The 22,572-nt window shown below is 40.3% G+C and overlaps 1 protein-coding gene across 1 annotated transcript in view; it reads left to right on the forward strand.

The window, feature by feature from the left end:
• The window catches only part of ANKRD55 (ankyrin repeat domain 55), a 277,398-nt gene that overhangs the window by 80,860 nt on the left and 173,966 nt on the right, over positions 1-22,572 (forward strand). Inside the window, exon 3 of the mRNA XM_045795056.2 lies at positions 14,532-14,648. The gene's annotated coding sequence lies outside the window, so the exon portion shown is untranslated. The remainder of the gene's footprint in view (positions 1-14,531; positions 14,649-22,572) is intronic.

Raw genomic sequence — 22,572 nt, forward strand, 5'->3', positions numbered from 1 at the left:
CAACCATTCTAGAAAATAAATTGGAAGTTTCTTAAAAAGCTAAAAAATACTGAGAGATACTTTCACACCCATGTTCATAGCACTATTCATAGTAGCCAGAAGTAGAAGTAACTCAGATGTCCATGAGCAGATGAACAGATAGACGAAGTGTGGTCTATACACACAGTGGAATATTACTCAGCCTTAAAAAGGAAGAGTCCTGTCACATGCTACAAGATGAAAGAAACTTGAGGATATTGTGCTTAGTGAGATAAGCCAGTCACAAAAAGATAAATACTGAATGATTTCGCCTATCTAAAATCATCAAGTTCATAGAAACAGAAAGTGGAACAGTGGTTACCAGGGATGGGGGTGGTGCAAGGGAGTCTAATGGATATAGAGTTTGAGATTTACAAAATGAAGTTCTAGAGATCTGTTTCACAATGTGTGAAAATACTTAACACTGCTGAACTTGGTACTTAAAAGTGGTTAAGATGGTAAATTTTATGTTGTGTATTCTTAACCATAAAAATGAAGAAAAAGTTAAACATAGTATATGATATAGTCATTCCACTCCTAGGTATTTACTCATGAGAAATGAGAGCACTTGTCCATACAAAGACTTGTATAAAAATGTTCATAGCAGCCTTGTTTGTAACACCTAGAAGCCAGAAACATCCCAAATATCTAAACAAATGGATGGATACACAAATTGTGCTATAAATGTAATGGTTTCTGGACTCTCAGTTCTGTTCCATTGGTTTATACATCTGTCATTATGCTGGTACCACACTGTCTTGATTACTGTAGCTTTGTAGTAAGTTTTAAAATTGGGAAATGTGAATCCTCCAACCAAGGTTCTTTTTCAAGATAGTCACCTATTCTGGGATTGCATTAAATCTATATATCAATATATCGCTAACAATAGAAATCCAGAAGTCTCTCCAAGAAACCTCTATAAATATTAATCATTCACATTTGATCATTTTACTAATACAAGCCATTTTCTTTTTACTTTGTTCCTAAACTCTAGGTAATCCCTTTCATGAACTTAAAGAACTTTACTAAACAGACTTACCTCTTTTTTGTTTGATGTTATTTATCTTGATTACTTTCATATTTCTTTTTTTTTTTTTTAAAGATTTTATTTATTTATTTGACAGAGATAGAGACAGCCAGCGAGAGAGGGAACACAAGCAGGGGGAGTGGGAGAGGAAGAAGCAGGCTCATAGCAGAGGAGCCTGATGTGGGACTCGATCCCAGAACGCCAGGATCACGCCCTGAGCCGAAGGCAGGCGCTTAAACCGCTGTGCCACCCAGGCGCCCCGACTTTCATATTTCATTAAAAACCTAGCCTTTCAGGAGCATCTGGATGGCTCAGTCAGTTAAGTGTCTGGCTTTTGATTTTGGCTCAGGTTGTGATCTCATGGCTTGTAAGATCCAGCCCTGAAGTTGGGCCCTGCACTCCGTGGGGAGTCTGCTTGAGATTCTCTCCCTCTCTCCCCCCCCATACATGCTCTCTCTCTCTCTTCCTTTCAAATACATAAATCTTTTTTTTTTTAAGATTTTACGTATTTATTTGACACAGAGAGAGAGACAGCCAGCGAGAGAGGAAACACAAGCAGGGGGCATGGGAGAGGAAGAAGCAGGCTCCTATCCGAGGAGCCTGATGTGCAGCTCGATCCCAGAACACGGGGAGCACGCCCTGAGCCAAAGGCAGACGCTTAACGACTGCGCCACCCAGGCGCCCCTCAAATACATAAATCTTAAAAGAAAACAAAGCAAAACAAAACCTAGACTTTCACTTTTAGTTTCTTTGGGTTTCCCTTGGAATCCGCCACAATAGGTCCAAAAAGAAGATGGTAATATATGGCTCTGAAGCCAACTACCAGTGTTTCTTCTTTGTTGCTGTGTTACCTTCATTTGAGACCCTTGAAGATAAGGATACTGTGGGATGAGCTATAGAAAATCCAGCTCAGATCCTGTTATGTTACTAAAGAACATCTCAAGAATGCCAAATTTGTGTGTGCTAATCCTGAGCTTGCACAGGCTTGCTTTGGCTTCCTGGAGAAGCCTCTTGATGGCTTTGGACCTTGAAAGTCATTGGGCTGCAAAAGGGAATGGTGACACAAGGGGACAAGGACACATGGAGACACTCTCTTAATAAAGCCTTGACCTTCCCTCATCCATAAGGCCTCAGTGTCCTTACTGTCTGTCCTGTTTTCAGCAAAGAACCCAGGACAAAGCACTGTGTCTGACCCAGGGGGCTTGGAGTGGCAGAAAGGCAAGACCACAGGGGAAGACTGAAGGGAGCTTCAAGGACAGAAAATTAGCCCTGTGAAGCAAGTCTCCTCTCTTCCTTTGCTATGTTGGATTCCAACCCAAGCCAAGAAGCAACTGTGCAGAGATGGGAGGGCTTGTTGTTGGTTGGAGTTTACCAAAAATAGAAGATTCAAGAATGCTAATGTGTGAGAAGTGATGATGAAGTCCAAAACATTTAAAAAGAGGACCATCATCATAGTCAGTGTCAAGAAAGAACACATCCACACTCAGCCCTTTAGTACCATTGTCTAGAACAGATGCAACAGGAGCAGTAACAACAAGCAGTTCTGACTTTGGGAGAGATTCCACCCAATCCATTGTTTCTCCTAAAGGTCTTCAACCTTCCCACCCCAGAATCTTACCATCATGCACTCATTCTTACTGTCAGCCTTAAGGAGGGGAACTGTAGCCCGGGACATAGCCGACAGCTTCACTTGGAGAAGACTTACTCAGAGCGCTCTAAAGTATGTGGTCTTTGCTTTCTCTGAAGTGGTTTGCCTGCCAGGCTTCTGCGATCCCACCACAGTAGTATCTGCTGACCCTATTTTCACCTAAGGGGGCATGTTGTCGCTACTCTGGGCCGGTTGTCCCTGAGCAAAACTCACAAGACATTTGATTTCTGTGCCTGTCCTGCTGCCCAGTTACCTCCCCCTTTTTAGGACCTCAATTTCGTCAGTCCAGAGGTTGGTCTAAGTTGGCTCTTAAGTTCTTTGTACATCATGTGTCCCATGACATTTAGAAAGTACTCAGCTTGGGAACTAGTGCCAGTTATTGCCTACTCCTACCAGAGCTTTCCCCATTTTAGCTGCTCAGACCAGAGACCTTAAAGCCATCCTTGATTCTTCTCTCTCTCTCTCTCACACCCTCTGTCTAATCCAGCTGCTGATGCTGTCAACTCCACCTTTACAACGTACTCCACATCTAAACACTTTTGACCACCTTCATCCCCCTAACCTTCATCTCTCACCTGCAGTATTGCACCAGCCTCGCCATTGGTCTTTCTAACCCTGCCCCCCTTTGGTCAGTTCTCAACTTTGCAGCCAGAGTGATCCCATTACAGTGTGAGTCAGATCGCATCACTCCTCCACTTAAAACCCACCAAGGCGCCCTATTTCACTCAGAGTAGAAACCAAACACCTTCCAGAGTTTTTAAGACTCCTGCCCTGGGGCCTTTGCACTTGCTGTTTTCCCGGGTTCTACACTTTGTGTGCCAGATGTCCACATAACTCACTCCCTCACCTCCCTTGGGAATTTACTCAACTGTCACCTTCTCATTCGGGTCTACCCTCACAACCCGACTTACAATGGCAATGCACCCTACATTCCCTATCCTTCAGCCCTGCTGTACATTCTCCATAGTACTTTCATCACACCATGTGTTGCATTTGTTTTCTCCCTACCTCAAGTAGAATGTTTGATCTCTGAGAACAGGGATTTTTGTTTGGTTTTTGCTGCTGTATCCCCAATGCTTAGAACAGTTGTCTGATATTTGGAAGGCTCTGAAAACTCTTTAACTGGATTAATGAAATGAGGAACAGCAAGTTTTTTCTTGCATGAAAGTATAGAGGTAGAGCAGCATATACTTTCCTGCCCTCATTCCCCAGTCTTATTCCCTTCTTAGCTTACATTTGCTGCTTATTTCTTAAATCTGATATTTCTTGGAAGTGGCATGAGGAGGGACCACATTCCAGTGGCAGTCTGCAGGGCTAGTCCTTGGACTAGAAGTATACCTCATATTACATAACACTGCATTTCTCTAGTGGCAAATCCACTCCAGCCTCTCTTCTGTGTCTTGAGCTTATTTGTATAGCTGGCATTCTTAGCTCATGTTAGAACTTGCCTGTTTGAGAAGCCAAAAGTGAGATTTGGGATTCAGTATTTTGAAAGTCCATGACAAATACCCAAATAAATCTATCCAAAACTGAGCTTCCAACCCTCCTTAGTTTTGAACTTCAGATCTAAAACATCTAAACTTCCAAGTGGAGAGGTTCAATAGGAAGTTAGATAGATGTGCCAAAGTCTGTGAGGAATGAAAAAAATGATCTGTTAAAAGAGTCGTAGTGATGAGAGCCTATATGTAGAAACTTGAGGTTCAATCAGATGTAAAAAGTATTTATCTCTCAATTACTCCCTCCTTCACTCAATCTTTCATTCATTTATTCACTCAATAACCATGTGACACAGTCTCTTCATGGAGTAACCTTCAAGCAAACACAGTTAGCAACCAAAACTAAACTTAAAAGTGATCTTTACCTTCTTTAAAATGCAATTTAATTAACATATAGTGCATTATTAGTTTCGGAGGTAGAATTTAGTGATTCATCAGTTGCATATAACACCCAGTGCTCATTTCATCAAGTGCCCTCCTTAATGCCCATCACTCACTTACCGCATCCTCCATTCCCCTCCCCTCCAGCAACCCTCAGTTTGTTCCCTATACTTAATAGTCCCTTATGGTTTGATTAGAGAAGAGGACGCAGAAGATCCATGAAGCATCCTACCTCCAGCTTCCCTCTCTTGCTCCTAGGTAGAGTACCACACACCTGGAAAATGAGTTCTTCTTTCTCTCACATTGGGATTACCTGGTGAACAAAATTCCCAACTTCATTATATGTTATAATGACAAAGAGAGACAGTGAACCACTGTTTCCAAGTAGCTCAGAACTCCTATGGAGATATGAAGAGAGTTATGCTCTAAAACAGAAGTTTTCAACACAATCTACATATTACCACCTGAGTCTGTTTTTTAAAGTACTGCCATCCATACCCATCCTAGATAATCACATTTAATTGATCCAGGATAGGCCTGGTAATAAGTAGTTTTTAGAAGCTCCCCCAGGTTATTCTTATGTGTAGCCAAGATTAACAATGAATGGTCTAAATAAAAACTATAATCTAGTTTATCTGTTAGACCACCAAAATGCAGTGATTTTAAGTTGAGATTGAAGTAATAATGAACAGATGAAGTGAGAAGTAGAAAGGTGTGAGGGAGCATTCCAGGCAATGGGCGTAGCCATGCAAACCATGCTAGTAGGAAAGTCCTCATTTTGAAAGCCAAGAGCAGCCTCTACAGCCATTTTAGCTCTTTTTTAGGGTGGAGGAGTTATGCCCAAAAGAAGAACATTCCTAATTTCTCACAAAGCCATATAAGAAATGACCTAAAGAAAACACACCGTCATATAGAGCTGGCACTGTCGCGGGACTAACTGGGTATGTGCATAACAAAGGAATAGGTCTTTTCACCTCCCTGAGTTGATACAGATTTAGTTTGCAATTTTTGTACAAGTAACTACTGTGTTTGGGATTAATACCTCGGGACCATACCTCAGGACCCCTCAAAAGGAATGCTAAGAATATAATTCGGCCTTGACTTTATGAGTTTTCACAGACAAAACTAAGACCCTCTAGGGAGAGGATACTGGAACTATCCCATAAAAATGTGTTCATCCTGAACAGTTACCCTATTTGGTGAGACAAGAGGTAGAAAATGTCACATTAACAAAGAAAAAGCAGGATTTGATTTTCATATTACTAAAAGGTACAGGAAAGAATGACCTTTATTACACTTTTCCCCATCTACTGAGGTGTAGGGGCCATATCTCAGTAATCATTTTAACCTTCACAGCCTCTAAACAGAGTTTTGTTCATAGTATAATCATGTCTGGGGCACTGTTTGGTGTGCAAATCTCCATTTCCCTCATTCTAAACATTTTTTATTTATCTTCAGCTTTTGTCCTTGTCTTCCAATTGCTAATGGTTTGGGTGAATTAATGGCCCAGGAGATAAACAGGTTTGTTTCTGAGCATAAAGGCTTTATGGTCCTGCCAAATAATTTTTTTTCTACACTATGTATTTTGCCGTTTTGCTGATGACAAAAATGACACTTGCAGGAAATATTTATCTTCTTGTATGCCTCATGCAAGTCATTAGGGAAATAGAAATTAGAATGACCTTAAATCCTTGCACCATATTGTGTCTTTACTTCAACCATTATGGTATTAGGAAACAGGGGAGAGGGAGAGGAAAGTTGTTAAAATAACATGCAGTTGGGGTAGAACTGTCTAATGTAAACATCTTTTCAGTTTCTTCTCTACTCTGAAATGAATTATTTGAAACAAATCACTCTGTCATAACACATTTTTTGTTTTACCAGGCCGAAGAGAAGAGATTTATTTTCAAACTCGAGTAGAAATTTGGGGTCTTAAGCAAACCTTAGAAGTGTTTAGTGCTCCCAGAACATTTGATTTCACCTCTTTGAATTCATATAGTCAATAAAATATATATATTCCACTCATATAGTCAATGTATTTTAAAGAAGCTCACCTTTGTGTATACTTTTGTACATACACATGCAAGCATTAACTTCTAATCGGTTGCTTTGAGGGATGGGTAGGATACTGACAGAGCTGCTTTCACTAGAAAATATTTGCAAGGTAATTTCGCTTTGGAAGATAGTAGAAAGAAGTAATTTTCTTTTGTTTTGTAAGTATTTGGGTACTTGTTATGAAATAGATACAGTGCTAGAGATTGGAGATATGGATAAGACATGATATGTGGCTTTGAAGAGCTTTTATCTGAGCTGGGCTTTGGAGCATGGGTAGGAGCTAGCCAGAAGGAAGAAAGAAAGGGTATTCCAAGTGGAGGGGGCGGGGGAATAGCATGTTCAATGACACAGAAATGTGAAAAGCTCTAGAAAGGTGCAGAGTAATTAGAACACTTGATTCATGTAGAAAAAGATGGAAGTCAAGTCTAAGGTGATGAATCAGGAGGCAGCAGAGTGTAGTGGTTGACAGCACAGAGTCTGGCCTGAGGTCAACCGCTGGCCTCTTCATTGAGTAGCCTTACTGTCTGCACCTTTTTCCCTCATCTGCAAAATGAGGATGTTTACGTATCTCATGGGTGCTGAGAATAGTGTCTGGCGTGCTTTGCCAAATTAAAGCAACAGTTTATCCTGAAATGATGAGGACTAATGCTAAAATGATGTCAGTGGGAAAGAAAGGAAAAGCCAATTTCAAGAGATGTTTCTCAGGTGTTTTTAAAAGCCTTGTCAAATGATTGGATTGGGGTGAGTGAGGAGTAGAACAGGAAGGAAAATGTCAAGAATGGCAATTGTGTTTTCAACTTGAGAAACTCTGTGTGGTAGGGCCTGTGGTTGAGGTCAGAACATAGAAGGTGGAGATCTATTTCTGTCATGTTATATTTAAGGTTCCCACATAACAACCAGGCAGAAACCTCTGTTAGAAATTAGTAATAAAAGTTTGAAGTTTGAGAAATAATAAAAATAGTGAATTTGACAGTTGTCAGTAAAGAAATGGTCATTGAAGTAAAAAAGGAACTTGAAAATGAGAATATGTAGAGCAGGTTTTCTCAACTTTGGTGCTATTAACATTTTGGGGTGGCTAGTTGTTTGTAATGCTGGGGGGTAGAGGGCTATCCTGTACCTTCTAGGATATTGAGCAATATCCTTTGCCTCCACCCACTAGATGTCAATGGCTTTTTCCCCTTTTGTCAACAAAGGATGTCTCCAGAGATCACCAAAAGCTCTCCCCCAGGTGATGGAGGTGGTCCCTTGTTGAGAACCTCAGGTGCAGAGTAATGATGGTGGAGGGGGAAACTTGGGCAAGTTACGTTCAGTTTCTGAGTGCATTAATTGCAAATAATCATAGAAGTAACACGGACGTTGTTGTAAGAGGCATTCTGAAGCAGTCAAATGCTGAGCAAATGCTACTTATTATGATTAGCCAAAGTTGAAAAATCCATGTGCGTTATAGGTGAAATGGTGGGATTTTTGAGAGCCTTTCTTGTTATAGGAGTGGTTTGGGTCATTACAAAGGATATTCATCCATCTTCACTAGTGTCGGCAGTTCCTCCTCACCTTACACACACATGCTTAATTTGAGACGGCAAAGCCAAGGCTCCAACTCCCAGATTGCTTTTACCCAAGGCTGCATTGGCTGTTTAGCTGGATGAAGTATTTCAAGTCCCTCTTGTATTCTCAGCTTCTCAATTCTTTCTGCTCCTCCTCTATCCCCAATAGGGGAAACTGATGCTAATGTCAGACAACATATCCATGGCTATTCATTAATCTTGGTGGTCATAGTTGCTGAATATTAGATTTGTGATATCATATATCTTGGTGTTACTAGGAAATATTTTTAAAAAGGCAAACATAAACAAAGTCAGACCCGGGGTCTTGGTTTTCAACAGCAATAAATAATTCCCTTTATTCTCTTTCATCCTAGGCTCTTTTCCACATACAGTTCAGCTATATCTCAAAGAAGGGGCCTGAGCATCAAACGGCTCCTGTAAATCAAGGAACTTGCTGTAGAAAATGGCATAATCTCTATCTAGAAACTATTCCCCACAGTCTTTTGCCTTGGGGAATAATCATTAGTGAAGCTGGAACATTGCTGTTCTTATTTTAAATCTGTTTCTCCTCTTGGATGTACCTGAAAGTTGTTGGTCTTTTTGTGTGTTTTTCGTTTGTCTCTTTATTTTTCTCTCCCCACTTCCCAACCAAATAATTCTCAAGAAGCAAAGATATACAGCCTGGAACTGAGAGTCACTGTTCACTCAGCCAACAAAATCTGGCCTCCAGCTAAGGTCGAAGGGAACTGGCTGTGAGTGCCTCAACCTGTTGAACCTGCAAAAGCCCCACCTCCCACACCACTGGACATCGCATGGAAAATTCCTGGGCACAGAAGGGTCAGCCTACGGACAAGGAATCAGCCAGCCATGCTCCTCTGGGCACAAGGACCTTGGCGTCTGGCCAACTGCTGTCATTAAAAGTGGGGGCTTTTATGTTAGTTTTTTCTTAAGTTCATGTTTCGGGCAGCTTTTTATTATGATGTGATTTTTTTTCCCCCCAAGGCCAGGCCTCCACCCTCACATCTTTGGTGGAATGTGTTAATAATTTGCTCTAGGGAGATGAAAGCCTCTTTGATACAAGTAGAATAAACACATGGAACACTGCTCAAAGGTCTAATTTCCACAACAGGAGCCAGCCCAGTTTGGGGACTGAGAATTGGATGGAGAGAACAGTCTCATTTCTGAATCACTTTTCTTCCACAGTGTCCCTCCTTCGCCTCTGCAGCTCTTTCCTGACTTGCACAGCTTAAGACAATGCCAGCATGTGCTCTAGGACTCTTCAGACAGTTGGCAGCCAACAAAGGCCATCACTAACTGTTGTAGTAAATCCCTACACAAGTCCTGAAACAGACTGTAAAGACAATTTCCTTCTGGATGGGGTTACATTGTGTAAGCCAAGGATCTTTCAAAGTGCTAAATTAAGACTTGCTTCATGTAATCATAACATGTTAGAGTGGAAAAGACATCATTGAGTCCAACCTCTTCATTTTATAGATGAGGATGTGAATGCCAGGAAGATTACATGACTTGTCTAGAATCACAGGTCTTCCAAATCCCAGCATGGATTATCCTGAAGACCTCCACTGTTATAATCCCATGGTTCCCAAGGACTGACAGAAGTCAAAACAAACAAACAAACAAACAAACAAACAAAAACAGACAAACTAAAACCCTTTTCAGGATTTCTCTAATTGCTTCTTTCTGTGCCCATCCCCATTTTGAGGTGCTTCTCCCACCAAACTCTGGGCACCACCTCAGGAACCCATGATTTCTCTAGAAACTCACTCACTTGCTTTGTCTCAGTGGTCTGGCATGCTGGGGGTGTCTTACCCATGGTTCTCTAAAGCCTTCATTCTACACCCTCAAAGCCCTGTTTTCTGAAGCCAAATGGATTCCCAAAAAGCCATCCCAGCAGAGAGTGAATGAGTGTACTACCCAGCTCAGATCCCAGGCAATTCATAGAAATTCCTCTCCATTCATAGAAATTCATTTGAACATCCTGAAGCCAGCCTGGAGAAGACTCGAACATGGCTGTGGTTAGTATGTCTTGGTGACCTTTGTACTTGAGGCCCTTTCAAGTTTTGTTTTGATATTCATTCATTGGTAGGTTTGAGTACTTCAGAGGAGTTGGTTTGAGGGCAAACTCATAGTTTGGTGGAGAGTCCCAGTTAAGGTGTCCAGAGACCAAGGTCCGGGAAATGCTATCAACTATGCTTGACTCTATGAAGCTACATAACCTTCCTGTGCTCTGCCTTCCCAACTATAAAATGGGGATAAAACCTGCTCTAACCATTCTTAGGATTGATGTGAATCCAGTTGGACAATGGATATTAAAGTAGTTCTTTAAGTAACTGAATGGAAAAGAGTCTTAATATTTATTGTGGTGTATTTTTCATCTAATAATCTTATGGATTCATAAGCAGTAGATAAATAATCCTACTTATGGTGCCTATTTCATTAATGGGAGACTCCTACTTTAAGCTTCATTCCATGCAACATGATTCATGTGTTTTTCTACATTATTAAGATGAATTTCCTATGTAAAGGTTTGCAAGATTTTTTTTTCTGATTCACCCAAATATCCACTTTTCAGCCACTTTGATCCAAAAGTTATTCCATCATTTCTTTTCTAAAACTTGAAACATGACAGTAATTCTCTTTTCATCCAAATTTTGCAGCTTTGATCTTCATTATCTTAATATTCAAAATATATAGATTTTTTTTGATCATCAAAGTCATAAAATGTGTTTTGGCCCAGACACCTCAAGAGATTGAGTTTACTTCTTCAGCGTCTCTGTCAGAGTTTTCCTTTATAGCAATTTTCCTGAGTGTCCTGAGGCCGCATTCCTTAGACATGTCCTCCTCCTCAACTGCTATCCTCCTTATCCCTCTCCCTCAATGCTGTACACATAGTCCTTTCTGGGACACAACGTTCAAGGATTATTTGAGAAAAATCCCCCTTATTAGCCAATTGTTTAATTCTGTATGGCTTCATTTCATCTCAAGAACAGCATTTAATTTTTGTTTTTAAGTTGATACCCTTTCTAAAGTTGAAATGTCCCTGAGAAAAATTAGCAGTGCTTTTAATCCAGTGGGAATTAGTGGCATCTTGCCCCTTAATACTTGGCAGTCATGACAGTTTGAAACTTCTGCCTGAAACTTCTTTCTGAAATCAGCTCCTTGACCATTTATGTTCAGCAAAATTGTAATACTTTTTATTCTGTCCCCAAATCATACCCTTGCTGCATGTGCTTTGAGAGTAAACTTCTCGCCTTTCTCAGTTACCCTCATGGAGAAATGACTCACAATATGCTTCTCTTCAGAGCCTCGGAAACCTAGGTGCCAAGGTGCAAATAGGCAGGGAGAACAAAAATAAGTCACCAAAAGGGCACCAGAAAGAGAGATGGGTAGCTTCTCTTGACCCAACTGTGGAGTTGCCTTTGAAGCACTGTGAAAGCAAGTCATTTTTATGTGTGTGCCACCTCTACTTAAGCTGTCTCCTCCAAGCTGCTAAGCAAAATGGTGTGTGGTTTCTAAATCCAACTCAGTGAACCTTAGGCTACCAATTAGTTTGTGATTAATTAGTGATGTCCCACAGAAACAGAAAAATCCCACTGACCTCCAAAGAGGCTGTGTGAGTTCATTCTTGCTTTGTAGCTTGCTTAAAAGAGGCAAAGCATTCTGTAAAATGTTAACGAGGTCCAGCCTTGGGGATTTACAACTGTTTACCCAGCACTGTTGCTCCCATTGCTTTATGACAGCCTAAGTAAAATTTGAGTAAGGTGGAAAAGAAGAGACAGAGCCTAGTGGTGGGGGTCACCTGACTGCTGTATGTCGTGTAGCTTGCCCAAGTCCTGCCCTTGTCTCATCCTCCCCTGACATGACACAATACGAAAATGTCAATATGATGGCCCTAATAATGGTTCCTTTGTGTTTATATCATTGTTTTTCACCCAAAGATCCTTCAGCACATAAACTCACAAAGCCAGGAGCCCATTGACATCTGTAACAGCCTGCTGTGCTTCTGGAACATAGAACACAGCCTTGTTAATTCATATGAGACTGATGACAGAATACATTTTTCTGCGTGTGGCATTGCAGGTGTTAAGTGATTAGTCTGAGACCAGAGAGGGAATAAATTGTGGCAGAATTCAACCTGTTTCACAAAAGGCTCTGTCTGTGAAGTTATCTTCAGAAGTCACCCTCTGTTAAGCACCAGATAAATTCTGTTGATACTCACTATTAATTGATAACTGGCTGGGACTTTCCACTACAAGAAAATGGCAAAACAATAAGCATTCCTTTGACCTGTACTTTTCTTCTGAATCAGATTAACTCTGGGGCCAGCCCTTTGAGGCAGTGAAGTGCCTTCATTTGTTAAATATGAATTTATTAAATATCTGCTTCCTTTAGGGTGTTATATATGGGAAAACAAAAGTACCTGCATGCAAGAAACTGGGTGTCTCGCTGGAAAGACAAAAGATCCAAATGTGGAAATAATAGTTCCAGGCAGACACAATTAAAGGCCAAAACTAGTCGCTCACTTAATGGGTGTTGTGGGGTCCCCAAGAGAGAAGAATGAATAGGAGCCAAAGAGGTCTGGGAAAATTCACAGAAGAGTGGACACATTTCTGGGATTTAATGAATGATTAAAACTTACATAGTGAGCTGGGGAACACACCAGTGTTCTAGGCAGGAAGCGCTACTGAACATACCAGATCTTTACGACAGCCTAAACAAAATTTGGGTAAGGTGAAAAAGAAGAGATAGAGCCTAGTGGTGGGGGTCACCTGATGGCTGGCCTGTACCCAGGGAACTGGTGATATGATCTGTCTCTCAAGTTGGCCAGGGCCTGGGGCACTCTGAGGCTGGCTCACACTCTTCTCAGCAAGCACTGCCTGCCAACCCAGGGCCCTCTGAGTCTCTGTAGCATCTTCCATCTAAACCTAGCCTCTGCTTCATTATCCTTCATGCTGCCACAGAGGGCCCCAAGAGGCTCACAGACTTTTCACACAGAAACCAAGGCACAAAACCTCAGGGCCTCCACTGCCTGAATACTTTATGCTGCAGACTGGTTTAGCAGCAGCTGGAAAGTTAGTTTCTTTCTGGGATCCTAAGAAAGTGAAGGGCAGCTTTCTTTGCCATCACATTCCCTCTACCTATTCAAATACCTCCTACGCCACAAAGGTTTTTGTTTTGTTTTGTTTTGTTTTTTATCTGACTGTTCTCCGGCCCTTACCCCCTGTCAGGAGCAGGACTCTCCCGTGTGTCCCCTGCATCCTATCACTCTTCCACCATAAAAGAGCAAATTCATGGCCCTACTGTCCTGGAAGAATGATTCTTTTCTACCCCATGGAAAGAACCAATGGAGTATCCAAATCTTGGTTTTTTAAAGGAGAGATATAAATTTTTTTTCTTGAAAATCTACTGTCAAGACAATAGCCTTAAATACAGGTTCTTTTTTGGACACCAGAGGCTATTACCTGGGTTTTTATAATTGGAAAAGTATATATTTTTTATTCCAACTCCTCCCATTTCCCCACTCCCCACTGAGACCCACGTACAAAGATGCCACCACTTTTGAGCATGCCTGGTGAAAAGGAGAAAATAAAGAAGTCCAAAAGCAAGAAAATAGCACATTCATATTTTCCAAAGTTTTAAATGACATATGGAAGGAAAGTTAACAAGACTTCTTAAGCTAATCTAGCCCCAGTGAGATTTCAGAGACATGGAAACTTGGTCTTCATAGTCATCTAAAACACCTAAGTGTTTGTTTTCTGTAATACGAAAACTACATAGGAAATTATGCAAACCATTTGGAAAGAACATGTTCCTTCTTCAGAATGGGCCCTTTCCTTTCCAGATCTGACTCTTGCTTTTAGGGTAACTTGTTTATATTCCAAAACACCTTCAGTCTTAGGAGCACAATAGCCATCAAGACTTATTTTTAGAAAGAACACCACCACCCTATATTCCGAGAGTCTTTTCACTCTGCTTTACCAAGAAATCTTATCTATTATATTTAATCTGTCCACAGACCACACAGACACCTGATTCACAACCCTTTAGCAATTACTGGTCTAGTGGTGACCACAATCTATAGAAAATTTTAATTAATCATGGATGAGTCTCTGAAATGTGTAGGCCTCTACATAAATTTCAGTTCAGACTAACCAACTGCCATGGGCTAACTGTGTACCCCACAAAATTCTTATGTTGGAGTCCTAACTCCCAATATGACTGTAATTGAAGACAGAGCTTTTAGTATGTGATTAAGATTAAATGTCATAAGGGTAGGGGTCCTAATCTGATAAGATTGGTAGCCTTATAAGGCTCTCTTCCTCTCTTCCATACGTACCAAGGAAAGGCCCTGTGAAAACATGGTGAGAAGACAGCCATCTACAAGCCAGGAAGAAAGCCCTCACCAGAAGCCAACCCCTGCTAGAACCTTGATCTTGAACTTTCCAGCCTCTGGAACTGTGAGTAAATAAATTTCTGTTGTTTAAGCCATCCAGCCTGTGGTGTTTTATGGCAGTCAGGCTAATACACTGATCAACAAGCAGGATAAGAAAGTTTGTTCAGGAAAAAAAGAAAAAGAGAGGGAGGGAGGAAGGAAGAACGGATGGAAGGAAGCAAAAGTTTTATTCAGTATTGTCTTCAAAGATGGTCTTGAACACCGTATTAGAGGTGTGTCTGTGTGTCTTTGTGTGCGTGTGTGTAGAGAAGATATTTTATTTTGCTCTGAAGTATGCTCCTGGATTTGTAAACATGTTTACTGAGATTAAACTTTGTGGTTTCTGCATGTTTATTTTGATTGATTGGCAGAACACAGCAGTTTCTTGAATAGAGCTGGGGAATACGTACTAGCCTTGTATCAAGTGTTGCTCACAGGTCTTTTGCAAGTCATCTCTTTGAACTTCAGATAATTTGTGTTAAAATAAAAGGAGTACTGTGGGTTACTCTGACATAGGAGGTTGATAGTAAAGAGGCTCGTTCCTTTATTTTAAAAAGAAAGAGGTAACAATTGGGGCAATTAGAAAGGGAGTTCTACTTCCTTCTTTTTAGTTTTTAAAAAACATGTATATTGTTGTGCGTTTAGTTGGAACTAATACCTTTAGCTGCTTTACCTCTAGTAAGCCTTACAACAACCTGAGGAGGCAGATATTATGCTGCCTCTGCCACTTTCTATTCTCATGACCTTAGGCAAGTCCTTTAAACATGTTTTACCTCAGGTTCCACACTTGGAAAATGGGGACAATATTAATACCTTTCTCTAAGGTTGTTGTGAAGATTACATGAGATAATATGTGTAAAGTCTATAGAACAATATCTGGTATAGAGTACCAGCTCAATCAGTGGTAGACATGTTTGCATTATCATTACTATTATTTGTATTACAATGGTTATGTTATAGATCTGAAAGCTAACTCTCAGAGCAGTCAAGGATCCTTCCCGGAATCACATAGCTAGTAAGTGACAGGTCCAAGGTTCAAATCCAGACCCATCTGATGTCCAAGTCCATGCTGTACATCGCCCACCACCCTACCCAGCCAACTAGACATGGGCACTGTGCTCTTACAAACACAGAGCTGAAGAATACTCAGTTGACTAGAACTCCTGTCTTATTCAGGAGAGGAGTCCTTGCTTATTGGAAAAGAGCTGGACCTTTCTTTTCAAGGGTCAATAGCTTGGGTCACTGCCTCAGAGCAACAGTGCAGAACTGCCTTAATCTTTCTCTGTCTGGCTTACAGCCTCCCTTCTCTTCACCCCACCTCCTGGATGCTGATAAATCAAAGAAATAGCAACAAAATAGAAAGATTAAATAAACATTTCTTTAAGGATCATATAAGAGGGGATTTTTCTTTTTCATTTAACATTTGATAACAACATCTTAGGCTTTTTGATGTTACTTTCCCATGTTTTGGACTGGATGAAAGTATGTGACTCATAGAAATGACCATGGTGGGAAAAGCAAATGAGTCACCTTGCCCAGCCCATCTGGAGCTTCCCGTGGCCATGCCCCTGGGAGCAGCATCCCTGAGGGCCAATCTAGCCAGCACTCCTCATGCAGCAGCCGGGGCTGCATAAGACAGGGGTTTCTTCAGGAAACATTGGAATCTCAGAAAAGGAGTGAGTCAGGGGAAGTTAAACATCAGAGCCTGAAGGAGTTACCCTGTAACTTTTCCAAAAAAACATTTACTGTTATCAGCTTAGAGGTTTCTTGTCCATGTTTCATCAGTTCCAATTCCCAGGTACACCCCCACAGCAGAACACTCTCTCCTCAGTGCTATGCACACTTCAAAGACTTGCAGTCCATGGTACCCTCCTGCCCTTTTGAGCAAGCTCGAGGCACTTAGATTTGTGTATCTTTCCAACAGATAAATCTCTGTTCCCTTTATTGTTTTTATTGCTCTATTGGAATCTGTCCAGCATGTATCCTTCTGGTACCAAAGTGCCCTGGTTAAGCCCACACTTCTGGCCTCGCTCTCTGGGAGTTGGAGAGAAAATTGCTACATCCCTCAGCCCACTTTGCCTCAGATCTTTTGAAACTTCCTACTTTTAGTCATCTAGTCAGTGAACCACATTTAAAACCTAAGCTGCTGTCCATTTTTGTGCAACCTGAGTCTCTCTCTTGGTGTGCTGTCTCTCTATATCCATGCCTTGTTTTTCTCAGTTCAGACTGTGGTGCCTGGAAACCTTGAATTTGAATTCCTGAAGCCCCAATTATTTAGCTTATGGACTTTGGGCATGTTGCTCAGTCTGTCTGAGCCTTAGTTTCCTCGTCTGGAATAAGAGGATAACAATTCCCATTTCCTAAGCACTGGGTGAGAATTTATAGCTGGGTGATTTAGGACATACTGGTCCTCTTCAGTGGGCTTATTGCAGCCCACATCATCCAATAACTTCTTTTCCTCCAGGGACAATTCCCCTTGATAGTCATTCAAGGTGATTAAAAAAAAAAAATTCCACTCATTTTCTCTCAGAAGAGATCTTTTTTTCTGTCTTTACCAGGATTTGTAATTATGCTATTTCTTTATTCCCTGATACCGAGGGCTGATTTAAGTCTAAAACTGAACCAGTAGCTTATTCCTCTCATCAGAATCAATAATTAAAATTAAAAACAATGTCAGTTCTTCTGTTGGTGTTTTTACAAATCCACTTCAGACTTCTCTCCCTCAGAATTTATGTAACTTCTATATAAATGCAGACATGTGAATTGAAAAGCAATAGAAAAGCTGCCATTACATGCATAAGTAAATATACCAGGAACATTAAAACCCTCAGGTGACTTAAAAAATAATTCTTTAATCTCTGCTCTGTTAAGAAAAAAGCAAACAAAAGAGATAAAGCTCTCAATATAATGTTGTACTTTGATTTTGTGAGTGTTAATTTGCCAAGGTATGTTTTTTTTTTTCACCTGTCCAGGGTGTTAAGAGATAATTTCTTTGTAGACAATTTGCCTGATATTTTTTTAATAATAATATTTTTTATTATATTATGTTAGTCACCATACAGTACATCCCCAGTTTTTGATGAAAAGTTCCATGATTCATTACTTGCGTATAACACCCAGTGCACCATGCAATACGTGCCCTCCTTACTACCTATCACCAGCCTATCCCATTCCCCCCCCCCGAAGCCCTCAGTTTGTTTCCCAGAGTCCATAGTCTCTCATGGTTCATTCCCACTTCTGTTTACCCCCCTTTCTTCTTCCCTTTCTTCTCCTACCGATCTTCCTACTTCTTATGTTCCGTAAGTGAGTGAAACCATATGATAATTGTCTTTCTCTGCTTGACTTATTTCGCTTAGCATTATCTCCTCCAGTGCTGTCCATGTGGCAGCAAATGTTGAGAAATCGTTCTTTTTGATAGCTGAGTAATATTCCATGTGTATATGGACCACATATTCTTAGTCCAGTCATCTGTTGAAGGGCATCTCGGCTTCTTCCATGATTTAGCTATTGTGGACAATGCTGCTGTGAACACTGGGACGCATATGGCCCTTCTCTTCACTACGTCTGTATCTTTGGGGTAAATACCCAGTAGTGCAGTTGCTGGATCATAGGGTAGCTCAATTTTTAACTTTTTAAGGGACCTCCACACTGTTTTCCAAAATGGACAATTTGCCTGATTTTAAGTTTGGTAATCGATTTCCTTCTTTTTAGAATGACAGACAGACTTCTAACACTCAATTCTTAGATACTTGTGCAGAGTTCTCCAAAGAAACAAAGCAGTTATAACTGTCATTTAAAATTCACCCAACAATCTCCCCTTCAAAGTAGGTTAATATTTCAAATGTCAGTTGTGGAACAATTTCAAATTCAACTGAAAGAACCACAAAGGAGCTGTATTGGGATCTCTCTTTTATTTAAGGCTTTTTGTTTGTTCATTTTTTGTTTTGTTTTGTTTTTTATAGCTATACACCAAGTCTGTCCTACCTCACTCCCCTCCCCCAAATAGCCAATGATCAACAACCATAAAGTAGGTTATATTTCTGTAAACTCTTCTGCTATCAACCCAAGGACCGTTCTGTTGCTTGAGGCCTGCTTTTATGTAAAGTGCTTTTAGTCCATAAAAAAGATTTTAAAATTATAAGGCCAGCAAGCATTAATCCTAGGAAGAAATAGGAAAACAAAGTTTTCACATTCAACAATCTGTGTTCCTGATAGATTATCGTCCCTATTCAGAATATGAATTATGACTAAACAAATGATTAGGCTAAAAATAAAATATGTATCTCAATTCTTTCATAATTAGACCATTACTTTTGTGGAGAAAGTGAATTTCAGAGAGTTGGCTAGTAATTTTCACCATGATTAAAGCAGAGTCTAACAACTGCTGATCCAAATCAATCTACTGAGGTTCATTGTTGTTATTAACATATTAATGACAAGATATAAAATATCGGAAATATTAAATCATTATGCCAACCAGAGAAAGCAAGTGTAAACCCCTTTGGAGGCCAGGCAGCTGAGTGAGTGAAGCAGGCTGGAGGGTGAACTGGAGAGCTGGCCTCTGGGTAAGGGGACAGCTGCTACTTCATTCCAGCCGTTTCATGTCAAGTGGAAATGTAGGTCCAGAAGATCTGTGCGATCTTCTGATTTTTCAAGAGAACCCCAAAATAAGAGTTTTTATTTTAGTGTGAACTCTGCTCATATTTAAATTTTTAAACTAATTTGAATTTTCCAAGGATTCAGTATAAGCCCAAAGGAACCAGAGCTGGGAGTAACATTCAGCTTCCCGGTTGCTAATATGTGATCTTTAATTTAAATTATATGGCAGACACTGGCTGGTTGCTGACTGACCTTGTTTCCTCTCTTTTCTGAGCACAGAGCTAAATTATATTTCTCAGTCTCCCTTACAGTCAGCCCAAAAAAATGTGGGTGGAAGCGATGGCCATCACTACCAGGCTCTGTCTTTCACTCCCTCCCATTTCTCCCTTCTCTGCCAGCCCAGTGCAGAGGACCCAGGATGACCCCAGAGTCCCAGAAGATGGCATAACCTCCAGATGTAAGAAACCCAAATGGAGACCCTCCCCATTCCTCCATCTCAGGCAGCCTTGCATTGGACTGTAAGAGCAAGAAATAAACCTTTTTAAAAAGCTCTTGAGATATTGGGGGTTTTACAACATTTAGCTGATCTTGATTAATATAGTTTAAGAATTTCTCCTTTATGTGTCAATAAGGGTGGGGGGTTGTTAGCCCAATTGGATTTTTAAGCAGGGAAACCTCAAAAATAATGAAACCATTTTTTCATGCTGAAGTGGTACCTAAAGAAATAATGCTAATATTTTAAGTCCACCTTGTTTTTTGAGATCATAAATGGGAGTATGTTTTCATAACTAAACTGCTTTCATTAAGAAGCTTTATTGGTAGACATAATAAGCCTTCTCTCTATAAAATGTTCTAGAGCAAAGACAGGGTGAGTTAGAGACGACTGCATCTGCAACCATATCCTCAAGCCCTTTTCTTCTTCAGGTTATCTTTCACATTTTTGGCTGACCTAAAATCCTATCACTTCTTGAATAGCCTGAATAGCCATGTATTGAGTAGAAATTATAGTGCTTCCTCCCTCTCCCTCCTACATTTAGATTTTCTGTCTCCACCTACATAACTCCTATTTTTAGCGTTCACCCCAGAGAGAAATACTAATGCATGAGAATGTTTTAACTATTCTTATTTAAAATCATTTCTTCTTTTGGAAATTTGAGTAATTTCTAAATCAGTAAGGAATGCACACATAGCAAATAGGGGAAATATTGCAGAATGAAGTTTTATGCCCTCTTTGCTTCATTGTCAGAATGAAGAATTCCATTTTCAACAGTCCATTGGAACATAGTAAAATTAAAGAAAATAGCAAAATAGACTTTGTAATAATGATAGACATTTTCTTTTTTAAAAAAAAAGAGGGGCGCCTGGGTGGCACAGCGGTTAAGCGTCTGCCTTCGGCTCAGGGCGTGATCCCGGCGTTACGGGATCGAGCCCCACATCAGGCTCCTCCGCTAGGAGCTTGCTTCTTCCTCTCCACTCCCCCTGCTTGTGTTCCCTCTCTCGCTGGCTGTCTCTATCTCTGTCAAATAAATAAATAAAATCTTTAAAAAAAAAAATAAATAAATAATAAAAAAAAAGATTTATTTATTTGTGAGCGAAAGAGAGAAAGAGAGAGCACACACAGGAGCAGGGGGAAGGACAGAGAAAAGAGAGAGAATCTTGAGTAGACTCCTTGCTGAGTGGCGAGCCGAAGGAGCCCAACACAGGGCTCAATCTCACGACCCTGAGATCACAACCTGAGCCAAAATGAAGAGTCAGACACTCAACTGACTGAGCCACCCAGGCTCCTCAATGATAGGCATTTTCAAATAAATTAGTATACTGGGCATGCACATATATATCTAAATAAAATACTTGAAGAATCAGAAAGTAAACTTTAAAACTCAGTAGTGATGTAGCCCTGTGATTAGATGGGTGCCAAATGGGATATAAAGAGAGCAGCATAGAGCAGTAATCTTCTTATAATCACCATAAGTCAGACCCTTGGTAGAATGCCACATCCAGTTGTGGTTCACAGTGCAGAAGAAAATGCAGTACTTGCTGAAAGTTTAGAGGAGAATCACAAATCTGATTAAGGGAATGATAACAGGATCTACCTGGAGAAAGAAAACTTAAGCCACAGTTTCCAAGTATATGAAGGGCTTTGCTTCCTTTCTTTGGAGAGGAGGAAAAAACATACCAGAAAAAACACGGACACAGAAGAGACACAGATGGCCAACAGACATCAGAAAGGATGCTTATTACCACCACTAATCATCAGAGAAATGCAAATCAAAACCACAGCTATCATCTCATACCAATCAGAATGGCTAAAATCAAAAAGACAAGAAATAATAAGTGTTGGTGAGGTTGTAGAGATGAGGGAACACTCATATGCTGTTGGTGGGAATGTAAATTGATACAGCCACTATGGAAAACAGCATGGAGGTTCCTAAAAAATGAAAAAAAAAAAGAAATACTACATGATCCAATAATTTCACTATGGGATATTTACCCCCAAAAAACCAAAAACACTAAATTGCACCCCTACATTTGTTACAGCATTTAGGATAGCCAAGATATGGAAGCAACCTACATATCCATCAATAGACAAATGGATAAGGAAGATATGGTGTGTACATACACACACACACACACACACACACACACACACACACACACTCACAATGGAATATGACACAGCCATAAAAAAGGATGAGATCTTGTTACTTGTAACAATATGGCTGGACCTAGTGGGTATTATGCTAGGTGAAATAAGAAGTATGGAGAGGTTAAGTAACTTGCCTAAAGTTATAGAGGGAGCAAAAGTGGAGCTAGGAGTTAAAACCAGGCAGTATGGTTTTAAAATCTTTTCCTCTTAACTATGAGACCATATTGACAATGCTACATAATTACTGGGAATGGAAAGTGTCGACCACCAATGCATTTTAAGTCATTTGTGAACTAGGCTCATCTCTGCAAGCCGACCTTAAATAAGAGACCCATAGGAGATATAGGTGGCTGAATCATTAAAAAATTCGGCTTTTAGGGCATTGGTTGCCAGTCCTTGGACTGGGTAAAATATGAAGAAATGTCCAAGAAGATCTAGATCAGTTTCTGAATACTGGGAAATGACTTGAGAATGACAAATATCAGAGACAAAGCATGAGACCAAACCAAAACTGAGTATCTTATACATAATTTTGGTACTATCAGATGGAAAGGCAAAGCTTTATAAATCTTTATGTCCTTGATTATTCTGCTTTTGGTTTTCATAGCTTTTAGAAGTCTTTTGCCAATTAGAAATAAGAAATTTCATCAATTAACTGGCTTGTTTTGAGGCTAAGGGGTAGAGGACCCTAGATGATGCATGA

This window comes from Ursus americanus, chromosome 5 (genome assembly GCF_024610735.1).
Source record: "Ursus americanus isolate L20-20 chromosome 5, mUrsAme1.1.p, whole genome shotgun sequence".
In the NCBI taxonomy this organism is placed as follows: Eukaryota; Metazoa; Chordata; class Mammalia; order Carnivora; family Ursidae; genus Ursus; species Ursus americanus.